Below are 18,154 nucleotides of genomic sequence, written 5' to 3'. Positions count from 1 at the left end.
TCAGTGAAACTAATTTCCTTCTTCGGGATGTGTTTAGTCGCACCAAGAGTGGCAATAATCGGGACATGGACCGAGGTCATTTTCTGCTTAACTTCTAAGTACATGGGTATAGAAGAAGTAGTCAAAATTAAATCCAGAATGTCAGCCTTACTGGGGTCGCTAAGAAAATAAGTGTAATCTTCCGGAGCATAGAATGAAACAGGGTTATTCATGATGAAATTATGTAGCTTAGTACCATTTTTATTAGTGTGTTGGCATTTACATTCTTCACTTTTTGCGATTAAATCACTTCCGAGAATAACGGGCGTGTATAAAGGCAAGAAACTCTTTACTTTAAGGTGTTTCCATCCAATCAAAAACCTTCCCACGTATATGTGTTGACCCATTTATTGCATGTCTAGTTTGTTGTCCATCCTAAAATCACATAAATAACACCCTTAACATATAAAGTAGAAAAGTAAAAAATTATGTGTTTTCAATAATGAAACATAAATCTAATATGTTTCTTTATTGCAACATTCCACCATCCCATTAAAAAGGAACTTCTATCCAGCAAGCATTTATTTTTAATCCACAAGCAAAAACACAACTGGTAATTGACTATCCATAGAAGAGGGAAAAAACATTCAATAAAGGGAATTTTTTATGTTTTCCTCAGTTGTTCGAGAGTGCTAATGACATGTCTGTTTTTCTCTCAGAAACTTTTCGCTCTTTTATTGTTTTTACACTATTTTTCAATCTTTTCACAATACAGTAATCCGCTTTTATTTTTATTCTTTTTATATGAAGTAGTATAATGTAACAAATGCATTTTCTAAAAACACGAGCTCATATACATCGCTTCCAGTTTCCATTCTCTAAGCACGGATTTCAATTTTACCCTACAGAATTTTTTGTACAAATGCAAAAAAAAAAAAAAAAAAAAAAAAAAAAAGTACGCTAATTATGAAAACTTTTTAAGGTCATAACTGTGACAGGAAAAGATGCCATGATTTCTATTTGCATTCGACTGCTTATTAGAAACATTGTTATCATTTGTGAGGATTAATCTATTTATTTTTAACGAATAGTTAATTTTAAGTATTTTTCTGTCATTCTCTTTTCACCCCCACGTTTCATGTCCGAATGTAAATGAGATAGCGAGCGTCTATTCATATTGAGGGACAAAGAAGTGCTATTTAAGCGAAAGTTTCGCCAGCTGATTTTAGAGAGTGTTCTGCCTACCTGAAGCCACGTTGTTCCCTTGACTTAATAGCGATTTGATTCTGTGGCGTTGAGTGCTTCTAAGACATTAGTCTTGTCTCGCCGATTTTCTAAACGCCAGAGCCTTTCCTGCGAGCTACTTTATCTTGTGAGCCGTTAGGCTAAGCTATTACATTTTATTTTAGTTCAACATTACGTGTTTAAGTTAAGCCAGAAGTGTTGGCTTGCGTAAACCCAAGTTGGTTCATTGTTACTTCTTTGTGTTCAAATGAATAGGTCCTACACACCCTTCTTCTGACATTTTTCATTTTTTTTTTTTTTTTTTTTTTTTTTTTTTTTTTTTTGTAATCACAAGACAAGAAGATAATTCTTCTGTAATATGTTTAAAGTCGGTAATGTATGTTTCCTAAGAATACTAGACATTATGCACTTTTTATGGGAAAGGCGTCTGGTATTCGGTACCGTTCTGACTACTAATTCGGAACTAATTTATGCTTACTTTTATAGAAAAATCAAACATAAGCGTTTATGTGATGTTTCATTCAAATCTCTCTAATGGTAAATGTAAAACCGATAAGATTTAGTAAGCATCTTGCTTCAGCTCTAATTTCAAGTTACAAGTAAATTAGATTTAAAATTTACTTTAAAGTGGTCTATCAGCATAGGATGTGTACGAATGCTATCTGCAAATGGAGATAGCGCATACAAAAGTTATCTGTCAGTATCATAAAACTAATCGTAATAGGAAAAACTACGAAAACATGCTTGGGCCCATAACCCTTTATTTAATAATCCTTAGCTACTGAGTTAATAATACGTCTGAAAGCTGATTGTGTTTTTCGGGCATGAAGATAAATAATAAGCAACATGAAAGTTAGATCGGAATATAAAAATGAATAACAATATGGGGGGTTAAGAATCACGAACTCACTTCCTAGCTAAGAACTCGTCCGGCAGGCTGTGTGACGTGGAATCAGAGTTCGAATATTCCGAACTCTGATTCTTAGATATTGAGAAAGCCTATCTTTCTAAACTCGGGTTGAGGCCTGAACGCTTCGAGGCATGGTTTTATTTGAATTCCTAAAATAAAATTCAAGAATCACGAACGTAGTAATAACACAGAAAATCGAGTTGATACCACAAGACTTCAGGCCCTGGTTTTATTTAAATTCCTAAAACAGAGTTCACTTGTTGATATCCCTTCTCTTGAATAACATGGGGGTAAGTCAAAAGTGTGCAATTCCGCGGTTCTCTTAATCTACAGGACTAGATACACAACTTAATTGATTTTGGTAATCCGGCACATGTTTCTTTGACACGCTTAAGTTTGTAGTTGTTGAAAAATCCTAAAGGCCCATTACCTATAAAAAGTTTTAATTAAAAAAATTTAAGAAAAAAAATCTGAAGGGTTTCAGGTTTTGAATTCCGTCCAAAGGAGCGTTTTTTTTAACATTTTGTGTGTTACCTTTATTTATTAAACATCATGTTCTCCACACGTAAACCATAAAATTTAGTTCAACTGCAGTATTGAAAAATAATTTTACAATGAGCATATCTTTAGAATTTCCGATAAACAGTCTCGCGCGCTGGAGATAAAAATGTTTTTTCCCGTATAGTTTTGCTATTGCTCGCTTTAAAATCGTTGAATTAAGACACAATAACATGCCAAACAAATACTAATTCAGAAGTCAAACAACAAAAATCAGCGTTATATTTTCAAATTTTCGCAGGACTAGTTTCGATAGTTTTACCGAAACATCATCCTCAGCTGCAAAACAGCAAATGAACGAGATAGGATATAATTATTAGATAAGATAAGAAAGCCTGGACAGGAGACAAGCTACTGGCTTCATCTGTTGATGAAACCAGAACTAAAACATAATTTCTTTAAAGCCTGAAGGCAAAGATATATTGGAATTGGGGTCGTTAACTAGAACAGAAAGATTTTTTTTAATGTGAAATGCCTCTAGAAAATCCAGTTCATCAATGGAAGATGTGTTTTGAATAACTTTGGCAGCAGAAAAATTGAAAGTGTGATTTTCGGACCAACAATTTTGGGCAACAGAAGACTTCTTTGTTTCCTTTTTTCTAACATATGCCTCATGTTCCTTGACGCGAAATTTTAAGGCTCTCTTAGTTTAACCAATGTAAATTAAACCACACTGGCAAGGAATCCTGTAAATACCCCCAGGAATTCATATCCGGAATGGGGTCCTTGAGTATGGAACTCGGAATTTTATTGATGGGAGAATAAACGACCCGAAAGTTAAATTTCTGCAAAATATGTGCAACTTTATAGCTAATTGATGGAAAGAAGGGAATGACAACAGAATTTTTATAATCTCTTAAAACAAGAGTGTGCCTTTTGTCGTGTTGAGATGAGAATTTTTTAACTGCTTGATTAATAATGTTGGGTGAAAAGCCCCTGTCAATAGCTACTCCTTTTAAATAATTTAGTTCTTCATCAAGGGATAGTTTGAAGGAGCAAACTTGAAAAGCACGAAAAACATAGGAATAAAATGAAGCTAACTTTTGTTTAGTCGGATGACATGATTTAAAGTATGGTGGAAGGCAAACTGATGAAGGTTTACGGTAGACCGTAGTACTGAAGTTAGATGTGTTACGTGTGGCCAAAATGTCGAAAAAAGGAAGAGAATTGCAAGTCTCAAGTTCAAAAGTGAACTGAATAGCAGGGTCAAACTCCGCCGAACTGAATAGCAGGTCGTTGTTGAAAGAACTTTATTTAAATCATCTTTATTACCTTCAAACAGGGTAAACGTATCATCTACGTAGCGGAACCATGCCGGGAAGTTTATTCATGCCGGGAACTTATTCCATGCCGGGAACTTATTATTCAAATAATAATAATAAGTTTCAAACAATTTTGATTCATAATAATGCATGTAGATATCGGTCAGGATGGGACTGAAGGGGGCTTTCCATGGCTGATCCCTCAGTTTGCTTGTAATATTTATTTTAGAAAGCAAAATGCGTTTGTTTCAAACAAAGTTGAGTGAAAGAAATTAGCTCATCAATTTCAATGCAAGAGAAATGAAATTCGCGAAGTCTGGCTTCTAGACATCTTAATGCACCCTCCACTGGAACATTGGTGACTAATGATTTTACATCAAAAGGAATCATGAGTCAATTTCTAGGAGAAATGTTTTTAACCTTTTTTACAAACTCTATTGAATTTGTTACGGTGTAAATGTTATTGTCTAATAGAGTTGGAAATCTAGAAACTAAATACTTAGCTAACGGATACGAAGCAGTACTTAAATTTGATACAATAGGAGGGAAAGGAATACCACTTTTATGAATTTTGGCAAGAGCATATAATCTGGCGCAATTCGCTACAGATGGGATAAGTTGCTTGAAAGGATTTGTGAAAATTTGATCGCAGTTTTGATTTTAACTGCCTGTCAAAAATAAAATTTAAAAAAAATTTGAAAATATAACGCTGATTTTTGTTGTTTGACTTCTGAATTAGTAATCGTTGAATTGTTAATAAAAAATTCTTTGAAGTGTTTACAAAATATGAAATAGATAATAAAACAAATTCCAAGTTTGGGCTTCCAGATGCCCATATTCGGGTGGAGACGTATGTTATTCAGAATTGGATGGCTCTAGGTATCGTTGTTTTATCAGAATGCGAGAAACATAAGACATTTACGCAGATTCTTCGTTATTTAATTTCTTTAAATATAATACAGGGCGGTAATATTTGGTTGTAACAATTTGAAATATGAAACAACGCTTGTAGTGAATCCGCGCAAAATGCCAAAACGAAATTAATAATCCTGCTGGGCAAATTGCCCCTTTGGACTAAAAAGGAGCCAATAGAAGTTTGAACACTGTCTGCAAACATTTTGTGAAATATTAGTAAACCAAATACCATTGATAAAGAATATTAATTTCTTAACCGCTATAAATATAATTTAGAACTATTTATATTCTATATTTTACCTAAGCGTGTTTTTCAATCATTAAATGTATAAGTAAGTAAATGTATGTGTATATAATACTTACATATATTTGTAATATGCACAATTTTTATTATGAGCTCTGCGAGTTTTTATTATGTGCAAATTTTTATATGCAAAGTTTTTATTATGTGATCCGCCATCAGCTACTAAAGTGAAAGCAAGGGATGTCTCAAAGAGAAACTTTTAAGAGAAACTGGCTCGTATCAACATTACGCATGGGAAAAACCACGAAATTCCCATGAAGCCAGACCGTTAGAGGGTACTCGAGCACCGGACCAAACTATCAAAGTTCAGCGGCTTTGACCGCTCGGCCGCTGGTGGCCAACGCTTTGATTTAAGATTTCCTTTTTATAACAAATTACCAGAATCAAATTTACACATTACTCATATACAGTACGATAATTCAGCTTTTCCGATGTTCCTTTTACACGGATTATCATTCTTTTACAGTAATTGTTAGAAAACATTGATTTTATATTTTAATTTCAAAGATTTCATAACACGAATTAACGGATACCTGTGTAATTTTTTGTTCTATTAAAACATCGAAAGTCTTGGAGTATGTTTCTATTATGAATAAACAAACCCACCCTACTACCAGGAAAGCAACTTGAGATGACATTATGAATGATTCACTTTTTAGCCACTAGGTTACAGTTAGCCACAGAACACACTCGAACATAAATCATTGGAAAGTAATTCAAATAAAAATTCTAATCATTTTGAAAACACAAAATTCTTACTAAGTAAAAATAATATACATTGCTAATTTTATATTTATAACTTACAAATCCGCAACGCGAATTACTAAATAAATAATTCTTACTAAATAAAAATAATATACATTGCTAATTTTATATTTATAACTTAAACAAATCCGCAACGCGAATTTGACTTAGTTTTAGGTATACACTGACTACCAATAAGTATTTGGACACCAGTGATAGAAAAGAAAAACTAACTTTATTCAAAATTAGTAGTTGGTAGAGCCTCCACGAGAGGTAATTACAGCTTGGACCCTCCGGGGCATACTTTCCACAAGTCTTTGTATGACAGCTAGTGGTATTTTCTTCCACTCGGCTTGGAGAAGACATAGAAGTTCTTTCACCGATTTTGCACGGGTAGTGCACCCCTGAATTCGGCGATGCAATTCGTCCCAGAGGTTCTCGATAGGGTTCCGGTCTGGACTCTGGGCAGGCCAGTCCATTCGATGAACTCCATTGGCACCATACCAAGCCTTGGTTAATGAAACATGACAACTGGCATTGTCGTCCTGAAAGTAACAGGGGTCCAACCCGTAAAACTGCCACGACGTAGGAAGCACATTGTCATCCAAAATAGTGCAGTAGGCATCGGAGTTGAGTTTACCATGAACGGGGACCAAAGGTCCCAGCCCATACTAGAAGAAACACCCCCAGACCCTAATTCCACCTCCGCCGAACTTGACTGTTGGCACAATGCATTCTGGCAGGAGACGTTCTCCAGGTAGACGCCAGACCCAGACCCTGCCATCCGAACGGTAAAGGGTGAACTCCAAAGAACCCGTTTCCACTGATCTACGGTCCGATTTCGATGTGCTTTGCACCACATTAACCGAGCAGCGCGATTGGACTTTGTGATCAAAGGCTTAAGGGCAGCTGCACGACCATGAAAACCAAGCAGATGTGCTTCCTTGCGGATGGTATTCATTGAAACAATACTCCCGGATGCCTGTTGAAACTCCTCGCGGATGAGGGCCATCGGTTGGTTGCGGTTCTTCCGAATTTCTCTGGACAGCCCTCGTCGGTCTCTATCTCCCAGTTTCGCTGGTCTGCCGACTCGGGGCACATTCCGACAATCACCGCTCACCTTCCACTTCTTAATCACATAGGTCACTGTCGATTTTGGGTACTTCAGATCGCTAGATATGTCCCTTAAAGATCGGCCACATTTGTGATACCCTATAATTATACCTTTCTCGAAATCAAAGAGCTCCGAACTGCGAGGCATCTTGCATGCGACTAAAGCCGATGCTGTTTCCTACACGATATATACCGGCGGAGTCCGTGAAATACCTTAGGACCGCAGATATCGTCATTTGCATAGGTGTCCAAATACTTATTGGTAGTCAGTGTATTATTTCATATATTCGAAATTCGATAAGTGAAAATTTAAGGCAACAGAAAAAAATACGATTAATCAGAATTCGAATTAGTAGAACATAAAAATTAAAATTCATTTACTTGACTAACTTATAGTAAGTATGTACGATTTACCTAAAATATGTGTCTAAAGAACCAAATTTTTCAAATATTTGGATGATCTATCGTTCTATTTAAAGTGAATATTTTAAATTCTTCCATTCTAGATTAATGTGAAAAACGACAAGCAGAGTACAAAAATTAGTTGTGTTCTCTTTATTGATTATACTTTACATTTTAACTGTCTAAAAGTAATTTCCTATCGCAAAGAAAATTCTCAAAAAACGTCCTTGATCCTAAGTTGAATGACATCACCCTTGATTACAATAATTATTGTATAATACAACATTGTTAGAAATGGTTGAATATTGCATAACTTATTCTTTATCCTCGTTCACTCATTGATGTGAAAAAAGAAGAACGCATACGAATTCAAAGAAATGAATAGATTAAGTCTATAATCAGAAAGTAATGGAGGCGTGGCCACTGCAATCGATCTTCGGCGGGATATGTCAGGTAGAGGAAATCATTTTAAATATGGACCAATCAATTATTACTTAAAGGACAAATATAGAAATAAGAAATTTTTTGCTCTCGAAATAATATAACAGTCTGTGTTTTCGAAAGTCGGTGAAATCAATAAAGCTAATTGAGGCAAAAGCATATCATTATAAGCAATGCCTTTCAAAATACGTATACGAGGTACGTACATCTAAACTACACTATTGTACAGAACATCAACATGTATATTTAAACTTTTCTGTTATTTTATGTACCACATTTTCCGAGGTGTAAGTCGATATTTCAAACCCAAATGCATGCCCATATATGTAAATGATAAGCACTCAAAAAAAAAATATCTAATTCACTTATGCCCCAGTTTTAATTAGCATTATTTAAAAATTCCTTATTAGTAATCATTTCTGTATACATTTATTACCAAGTTGGTGAATGTATTTAATAAAAATGATGTATATTAAACTTCCCAGAAAAGTTTTAAATAACTAGACATTCTCATTTATTCAAAGTAGGATTTAAAGATTGTAAATCAGACTAGAATAAACAAACAGTCGAGTAATCCAAAACCAAAACTCGCACAAAATAAAATTTAAATGAATGGCAGGCTATTTGAATCTCAAATATGACTCTTAAATCCTATTTATGTGTAAATTTTAAGTTTAACTGGCTATTCACTAATCCGAGCCTAATTTACAATCTTTAAATTCTTTTTTAGAGAATGTTTTGGATTATCCGACGATTTAAAACTGTTTATAAAAAAGAACGCTTAAAATCTGTAATTCAAGTAAATAATGCACCAGTTAATAAGAAAATTCTTATAAAGTAGGATTTAAACGAATGATCTGTTATCTGAGTCTCATATACCATCTTCAAATCCTAATCTGAGTGAATTTTTGAATTAATGAATTCGTTTATCTAGGTCAATTTCAGGTCCAATAAAGGTCCGTTAATAGAGAATATATTTTGTTTACCTCAGTTTTTCTTTTTACCATTGATGAGCATGGTGTGCAGTCACACATATTTAAATATTAAATACAAAAAACGTCAAAATTCCCCCTTTTTTTTCTTTTATTTCGTTTTTGTTTTTGTTAGAAGTTCTGCAGATTATTAAATTCAATAAATCATAACAGTTTTACCTTCTAGAATATTTATTCTCCTTCAATATTTCAAAAGCATACATAAAGATTTGAGGGCCTTCTGGATACAAAATTGCATTTTTTTTACTTGCAAGATCTGTTTTAGTTTTTTAATTTTAAACTTGTGCAATTTCTTTGCAATTACTGAGCCAATGATTCGATTTATATAACATTTTTATTATTTTTACAAAAGCTTATTTCTCTCACTTTTTGTTCAGGAGTTATAAAAATACCAATTATAATTTTTAATACCAATTTTAATGATTCAAAAAACAAAAACCTCGTACTTTTTAGACTGATACTTGCTATGTGGCCAATGTTTCCTTCGCAATCAAAATGCATAAAGTATTTCTTACATATACGTTATACGGAGGTTTGACATATCTTCTTAAATTAGATAAATTACGAAAACATCCATTGCAAGATCGAAGGATGAAATGATTTCAGCACTAAAAATGTCAACAAACTCACAGCATACTTTGACTTTATCACTTATATATATAACTCTAATATATTACAAACCAAATATAGGGTAATAATTGTAAAACAAATTTGAAACGTATCAAAAAGAAGATTTTCAAGCTATTATCTGAGCAAAACTGTGAACGAAATAATGTCATTTTGATTTAAAATGCATTAAATTCAAAGTAATTGTAAACAAAGAGATCGAATTTATACTGTAAATTTAAAGCTAGATTATTAATTAGTTAATAATTTTCATTCATAGAAGCTATATTTTACTCTTATTTAAAAATGTGATTTTAAAGGGGCTGTATACCTTCGAACACTTTTTTTTTTTTAATTTTTAACTTTGTTCATTTAATTTTGGCTTTAAAGTAATTAACGATGAAAAAATTCAGAAGCTGAGTTATTTAATGACCATTAATTTTGTATTTTTGGAGTAAAGTAAGAAAACAAGCAAAAAAACAGCAATATTTACAATAAATTAGAAACACTGTGTTAAAAATTGTATAATATATTTTCACATTTTGTAAAATGCCCTCTTGTTTTTTTTTCCTTGGAGCTTTTAAAATTTTTCTCTGCTTTTTAAAGGACGTTTTAAAGCCAAATCAGGGAATGTCGTTTTGCATTGTCGATATGGTTAACATCAAACATTTCATACTCGTTTGCAGTGTAGTAACCAATCTCTATACCTAATTTACGATATCTATACCTAATCTATACAATATCTACCTATACCTATAAAAATTAGTGAATATTACTCAGTAATAAATTAAAAAAACACTTATTAGTAATATAAACACAAAATCAAAATACGAGCGAAAATGCGTTAGTGAGCTCATAACACACAGCTTGAGAATATTCTAGAACTTTGCTTTGTTCCCATCATAAAAATACTTTTTGGTCTTTAAAATGCAATTAAATAAAGTTTGAAGCCCCGAAAATAAAAGTAAAGCACTCTGACACACGCACTTCGGCCTTTTAAATATTTATGTCTTGTGCACTTCCGGTATGCTTTTCGAGGACAAGGGGTCAAATAAAGTATCGTAACTCCGGTTTAAATGACCGTAGCAACAAAATTCAAACAGTTTTGGAAACATAAGAAATAAGACTTTCATCGAGCGAAAGAAAAAAAAAGAGAATTTTGACCAAATTCTCGGTTTCTAAGGTATACAGCCCCCTTAAAACCTCAGCAAGGATTTTTCAAAACAACATTAAAATTGGCACGACATAAAACGAATAACACATATATCGAAAATAGATAAGTGTTATAAAAGCAAAGAAACACACATTAGATTATTTGTCAGATCAAATCACATGAGATTATTATTGATTTCACATCAGATTATTAAGCATTCTGGGATAATTAAACGTAGAGCTTCAGAAGTGAGTTTATATGTTATTAACAAGACTGACAGAATTGAGTTCTAGTATAGGGAGTTCCATACATAATACTACAAGAAAAGTACATTTCTCCTGATGTGGTAATCACAGTCATGCAGTTTACGTAGTTTAATTATAAAAAACCTCTTGGGGAAAAACTTATTTTTACATGTTTGGTGTAAACGTTTTAGGCCGAAAAAAAATATATAAAATTAGTGACGCAACAACCTTGAATTTGAAGTAGATATAAGTCAAGATCTCAGCCGATTTCTAGGGCAAACAAGCGCAGGTTCTTCTTCATCAGGAGCAAAATGCCAGCAAGACTGTAAAACACACTGCACATTTCTTTGCTTCTGATAATGAGGAACCTGTACTTGTTTGCTCTCGAAATCGATTGAGATCTCGACTTAAATTTAGGCCAAACTCAAGGATACTAATTTTATTTTTCACTTGGCGTGTTCCTCTTCTGCTTTCAGATATATTATATTTTTCGAGATATTTGTATCCTTTTAAATTAAAACCCCGTGTAATTCATAGCAGCACGATTAAGTATTTTCAATTTACAAGTATTACAATTACAAGTATTTATATACAATTTTGTAAAATGACTTATTAAACCTTATTTAACGCTCTTTAAAAATGATTATTTGGTGACCATTGGATTATAAAATATTTATGTGAGCTCTTTTACTAGATCAGTTTGGAAAAAATCCCTCGCATATAAAGAAAAGCATTAGTGAAACGCAAAAAATTTCTTTCAAACATCAAAGCGGAATTATACTAGTCAGAAACCTCAAAGCATTGAATAAAGTGCTACAAAGCATAAAAAACTGCAAATGAAAAACTGCAACGTTAAAAGAAAAAATAGAATAAAATAAATGTCAAGGTGAACTCAGAAAATCAGCAAATAGTATCTTTCTCGCCAGATTTGCGGTGATTTAGAGAGCTAATTTCAAATCAATGGAGAACGTTTCCAAATACCTTAAAATATATAATGGTGGAAGCCGCAAAACAGCCAATTAATCGCCAATACTGTAAATAATTTGGTTGTTTTGTCATTTTGGGAATTTAACCTTTATACAAAACCCCCAAAATAGAAATCAATGATCGCTTTAAAGAAAGAAGTATTTGGAGACCTAACTAAATATTAAAAGAATAGCAAAATATTTTAAAAACCTTAAAAAATATAAACATGAAATAACACTTAATACGCAATGCACAGTTACCCAAAAATAAAAATATTGTAGAGACATAAGGATTTTTTCTTTCTGATGCTGGAGAAGTGAAAAAATGAGCCATCCACTCGTCGGGACTCGAACCTCGACCTCTCGATACGCGCCGAGTGCGCTAACCGTTACACTACTAAGACATGCTGTAAGGAGTGAGAAAATAATTTGTATACCTTCCTTTCAAAAGGCGACAGGGGATTAGGGGACCAATCGCCAAATCCTGGTGGTGAAGAATCATCATCCACCATCTTTTTAGTTCGGGCGCCACTGTAGAGTCATTAGGTTATTTTGAAGCAGGAAGACGTGCAATGCCGTTGCAAGACTCCAACCTGGGCCTCTCGAATAATCGCCGAGTGTGCTAACCGTTATACCACAAAGACATGCAGAAAGAAGGGGGAAAATACCTTATAATATATTTTGGGAGTCGTTTTTAATTCTATTAAATATATTTGTTTAATAAAAAAAAGAGAAAGAATGAATTATAATGAAAAAAGAAAGGAAGAAAGGAAAAGAGAAAAATGTAAGGAAAAAAGAAACTATTTCAGCAATTTATTTTACCTTGGCTTTCCCATCTTTTTATTACAGCTACGTGTTAGAACGAAATCGCAGCACAGAAAACCTGTTGGCATCATGGTTTTCTGTGCTGCGATTTCGTTTTTATGTTTTAATTTTTATGCGAATGTATTCAAGAAAATAAATAACTACAGAAACCTGATATTATAAATGGCAACTAAATTCCTCTCTGAAAGTAGGTAGAAAGAAGTAGCAGAAATTTAATGGTAATTTTGTGGCTATTTCGTACGCGAAAATTTTGCAAATGCGGAAAGAGGATTAACTACAAATCAGAAAAAACGCGCAAGTTCAATATTTAACATTAAACTGAATATGTTATTTTACTAAATAAAAATAAACTGAAGCTAATGATGAAATGATGTGTGAATAAAATGATGAGATTCTCAACATTCTTTCTTCTAAGAAGGTATCAGAAAAAAATTCGTTTTTCTCCCTAGTTAAATAGTAGAACCAAGTTAATCCAACTTAATCAAAGAAGACACTTTAGATGATGCTTTTTCTTAGGGACAGTGAGCCATAGGAGCTAGTTTTGGCAATTAAAAGCAGAAATCAGCACGAATAATACTACTAAACACAAGCATATATTATAACGCACATACGTATCACATCATATATTTTCGTATTTACATTGTAATATATTATTGCATGCTTGAAAAAATAGAAAATTTATTGAAATAACTAATATCTCATACAGTAAGCTAAACGGCTATAAATACTCCAAGAGACAAAATAGCCATAAGCCGAGCTCTTTGTAACCCGAGAGAAATATCACAGTTTATCACAATCACTCACAAAGTAAGCTATATTAATTATTTAAGTATGGCAAAAAGCTACGAATGATGTCTGCCTAAGAGCAGAAATGCCTTCGTGGAGGACTTTCTGAGCGAACCTGGCTTGTATTCACGTTACACATGAGAAACATACGAAGCCCAACCATGCAGCTAGTCCATTTGCTTGGGTTTGAATGCAAACAGCCAGGTCGAACTACCAGTATTCAGCGGTCTTAACCTTTTAGCCACTGGTGGAAGCGTGAAATTTAAAGTATTAATTATTCCAATCATTAGCGAAAATTTTTGCTAACTGTACAACGGAAGGACACACGGCACCTATGTATCTGATATTTAAAGCTATCCTCAAGCGGAAGGGGAAGCACTTCTGGAACGTTCGAGTAAAATCGCTGTTAGGGCTTCAAAATACATTCTCCTTTTAACTTCCTAGAAGTCGCTAAATGGCTGAAATTCGTCAAATGTCGCCAACGTGTTAGAGAAATTGTCCAAAGCCCAGTATAAGGTTTTCTGCCCATATCTCCAGTTCTACTTCAGTTATCCAAGCATTCCAAAAGTCAGTCGTCTAAGAATTAAACAATCTATAAAATAACGTACAAAGTGAAAATTCACAAGCACAAGAAACAAAAATACACAATAAATACATACAACTTAATTTATAAAAAAATAATAAACAACATTGAATTATGAATGAAAAACTAAATACATGAAAAATTGTCCATTCAACTATCGCGGGGACTTGAACCATGAATCTTCTACCTGCCAACTATGCGTGCTCACCACAACAGCAGGAAAGTAAGAATGCTATAATTCTTTACATTCCCTTCACCCGTACTTAAGTGAAAGCATGAGACCCAGCTAACCAAATTCAGAGGTTAAAGAATTATTGTTAACTATTTTCTCAAATTGGGTGCCGTTACAGAGACTGTTATGTTATATTTTACTGAGCAGGAAACATGAAAAATATACTCTGTTCAGATCTAATTATGGATAATATAAATATCCAATAAAAAATAATAATAATATCCAATAATGCACTCAATAGATATAAATAGTTGCATAAATTTACAAAATCATTTACATTTTTACCACTATTCAGATAAAATGTGATTATCTCTTCAATATGTTGAACAGTATGTCTGAAATGATGGAACAGTATACCTGCAATGATGAACTGTATAGATTAAAATTTCATTCCGAACGAGATTTCTCAGTCCATCATTTTTGCGTATAATATACTGACATCATTTATTTCCACTGTAAAATATGATTTGAATGTAAATAAGGAAACATTGAAAAATAGCTGAGGAAAACTTTCTTGTTTCTAAAATTCCATACTGAGATGAAATTTATAGTGATCTTCCCGCACTTACGTTTCATTGTTTCGAATAGAAACTGTGTTGTATTTTGGTTACTGTATTTTTCAGACTCTCTCTCTCTTTTTCAATGAACTCTGAGCAGCAATGTCTCTAAGGTGATGAATGGGCTTCTCGTGGGGGGGACTTTTAAAAATCGTGAATTATAAATAAAGGAAACAGAGTTATGCTTTTCCAGAATGGCAACATCAAAAGATGTTCTAAAGATCTGATGTTAAAATTTGTACTAGATTTTTTTTAGCTGGAGGAGTAATATGTGCTTTCAGAAGACTAAATTTATTAATATTATCAAAGATGGCTTTTTATTGACAAAAGCTAAATTTTTCACTTTACTGAAATAAAGTGCGGGAAGATCAGTATAAATTTCATCTCAGTATGGAATTTTAAAAACAAGAAAGTTTTACTCAAAGAAGTTTACTCAGTTAACGAAAAAATTGGAACTCATTGATTTCCCGCTTCCATCACTTTCGTTAAAAAACTAGTAAGTTGTAGAGTGTCTTACGTTAATAATAATAATAATAACCAGTTGTTAAGATTTTGAACTGTTCTGTAACTTCTTCTTTCCGTAATCCTCAGAAAAATGCAAATTATCTTTGAGAATCTATGAACTGACAGTACTGAACCTTACACAAAAGGAGAGTTTCTAGCACTAAAGCGATGCTGTTAAAATTTCGCCAGCTCTATCTAAAAGGGGTTATTCTGTCTTTTGCTTTCTCTCGCCAACCGATGATTTAAACTTAGCGCTGGTTAAATTAATTGAGGGCTTATAGCTTATTTATTTGAATGTGTAGTCTTAAATTACGTTATCAGCGTTCAAGTTGAATTGTCTGTTAATGCTTAATTTGCATCGCCACAAGTGGTAGTTTATCCATAGCAAAAATCGTACCTTTTATGTTAAAAGTTCATATTGAATAAAAACGTTATTTAAACCTTCTCAAAACTTTGTCATAATATTTCAGACTTAGTAATAACTCCAGTGGCGTAGCGAGAGGGGGACAAGGGGGTGCATGATGCCCCTATTTATTTTCTTGATTTGTGTAATAAATATTTGCATTACATCAGCCAAAACGTTCTTTCTGACCACTTTATTTCTCCAAAGTAGAGATATATATTTAAACGAAATGCACGTATATCTCCCGCTTTTTATTTTAAAACGATAACACGACCTTGTCCCGAATTTCTCAAATATATCCAGTTTCCAAAATCCGATTCCATAATCTGGAAATGACATTTTTTGAGATTCCGCTACAATGTATTGCGTTTGACTCTCCTGTAAACGGCTGATGGCCTTCCTGGCTACTGATTCAACTAAGTCATTTTGCTGAGACATCGTATATTCACTCCTACGAAGCATTCAACGCATGTGAATTGTTTTTAATCTTCTATTACAAAAGGAATACTGCAGGTCGTTCCTTACTCCTTATCTAAAACGCATAGTTTTCGACGTCACAGACTAAATTTGCATATTCCCAACTTTGTAAACGTTATAATTTTCCTGTATAATCTCTTCTATTTTCTTTTGTTCAAAAATGTTATCGATTATATGGTTATTTCATACCGAACCCACAATACACCCTAATTGTTTTGAGCAGTGAATGTGACTGCATGACGTTACTCCGCAGTAGAAAAGAAACAGAACCTAAAACTCCACTGCAGATCTATAGAGAATATGTTTTTCCAAACCTAAGAGTCGCACTTTAATACTACTTACTATGAACGTTCTTTCAGCAAATTAAAATAAATTTTCACATATTTACAATCAACGGTGGGACAAGATCCCCTAAGTCATCTAGCATTTTTAAGTGTGGAAAGAGAAAAATTTGAAAGGATCGACTTTGATGAAGTAAATGATAAATTTGCTTCTAAATTTTCAAGGTAAGAAAAATGTATACATAATAATTAATTTTATTCAAGTATTATATTATTATTAATAAATATAAGAGCCCGACCAAGTCGAGGTGCACGTGATTGAAGCGAGATGAGCACAAATTAAAATTTTTAAGTTGGCTGTGGTGGTGTGTCTGACAATTTTAGATCTTTGGCACTCCAAGCATGATGGTGTCCAGTTGGCTATGTCCTTTTGCATGCTATTCCATACGAAACGTTGCTATATCAGTTTCCTTGAAGCCTTGATGCCAGGATGTGACAGACGATGTAACTGACTAAAAATGGCATGGCGAAACACGGAGGGAACATCAGGTCGAAATCTTGAATCCTGAACATCACAATAAAGTGATTTTCCAGGTGACAGCTGCATAGGCTGCAAGTTGAGATTGGTGAAAGATTTGCTTTTCAAGAGGGTTTGTAGTTCTGAATCCCGGTGTTGTTCATCCGCAAGGGCAGCAAAGTTTATTGGCGAAGGAACGGCTAGTTCTTCAATACGAGACAAGATGTCTGCTACAATATTCTGCGAACCCGCAATATAACGGATTTATCTGTTGAAAATTGCCCTATAAAGTCTAGGTATCTCATTTGACGAGGAGAAGCTTTATCCGAACGCTGCTGAAAAGTATAGATTAAGGGTTTGTGATCTGTGAAGATCATGAAAACGGGTCCCTGTAACATATGCCGATAATATTTGACAGCTTCATAAATTCCTAATAATTCGCGATCGCAAGTGCTGTATCTGGTTTGTGCTAGTGAGAGTTTTTTAGAAAAATATGAAAGTGGTTTCCATAATTCTTGACCTTTTTGTTTTAAAACTGCTCCTATACCTGTCGTTGATTTGTCAACGTGTAGAGATATTAGGTTATTTTTTGGAAGCAGAAGAGATGAAAAATATGCAACGCCTTCGCCGGGAATCGAAACGCGGACCTCTGGAGTACTGGCCCAGCGTGCAGAACCACTACACCACGAAGGCACGCTAGGAAAGCGGGAGAAATACCTTATAAACTCCCTTTTTAAAGGGCGACTGGGGTTTTTAGGGGACGCAATCGCCAAATCCTGGGTGTGGAGAATCCTCATTCAACACCCCTTTTATTTTAGGCGCCACTGTAGAGACATTAGGATATTTGGAAGCAAGAGAGATTGAAAAAATAGCAATCGCCTTCGCCGGGAATCGAACCGCGGACCTCTGGAGTGCCGGCCCAGCGTGTAGAACCACTACACCACGAAAGCATGCTAGGAAAGCGGGAATCCCTCACCTTATAAACGTAGAGTGATAATGGTTTAGATGCGGAAGGATACTGCAAATTTGTTGCCGAAATTAAATCATTTTTGCATTTTTGAAACGCTTCGCGAGATTCTGCGGTCCAGGTTATAACACGTTTATCGTTTTTCTTGATTCCAACCAAAAAGGAATTTAGAGGTGCTTGTATGGTTG

At 33.9% G+C, this 18,154-nt stretch overlaps 1 non-coding gene across 1 annotated transcript; it reads right to left on the bottom strand.

Annotated features, from left to right (window-relative positions):
- Positions 1–17,875: 17,875 nt before the first annotated feature.
- Positions 17,876–17,949, bottom strand: TRNAA-GGC (transfer RNA alanine (anticodon GGC)). The gene has a single exon. It is a non-coding gene; the product is annotated as a tRNA-Ala (tRNA).
- Positions 17,950–18,154: the final 205 nt, after the last annotated feature.

The sequence above is a fragment of the Stegodyphus dumicola genome, chromosome 3 (assembly GCF_044657685.1).
Source record: "Stegodyphus dumicola isolate Sdum_Otavi_A_Nest chromosome 3, ASM4465768v1".
In the NCBI taxonomy this organism is placed as follows: Eukaryota; Metazoa; Arthropoda; class Arachnida; order Araneae; family Eresidae; genus Stegodyphus; species Stegodyphus dumicola.
This window is presented reverse-complemented; position numbering and strand designations above follow the sequence as displayed.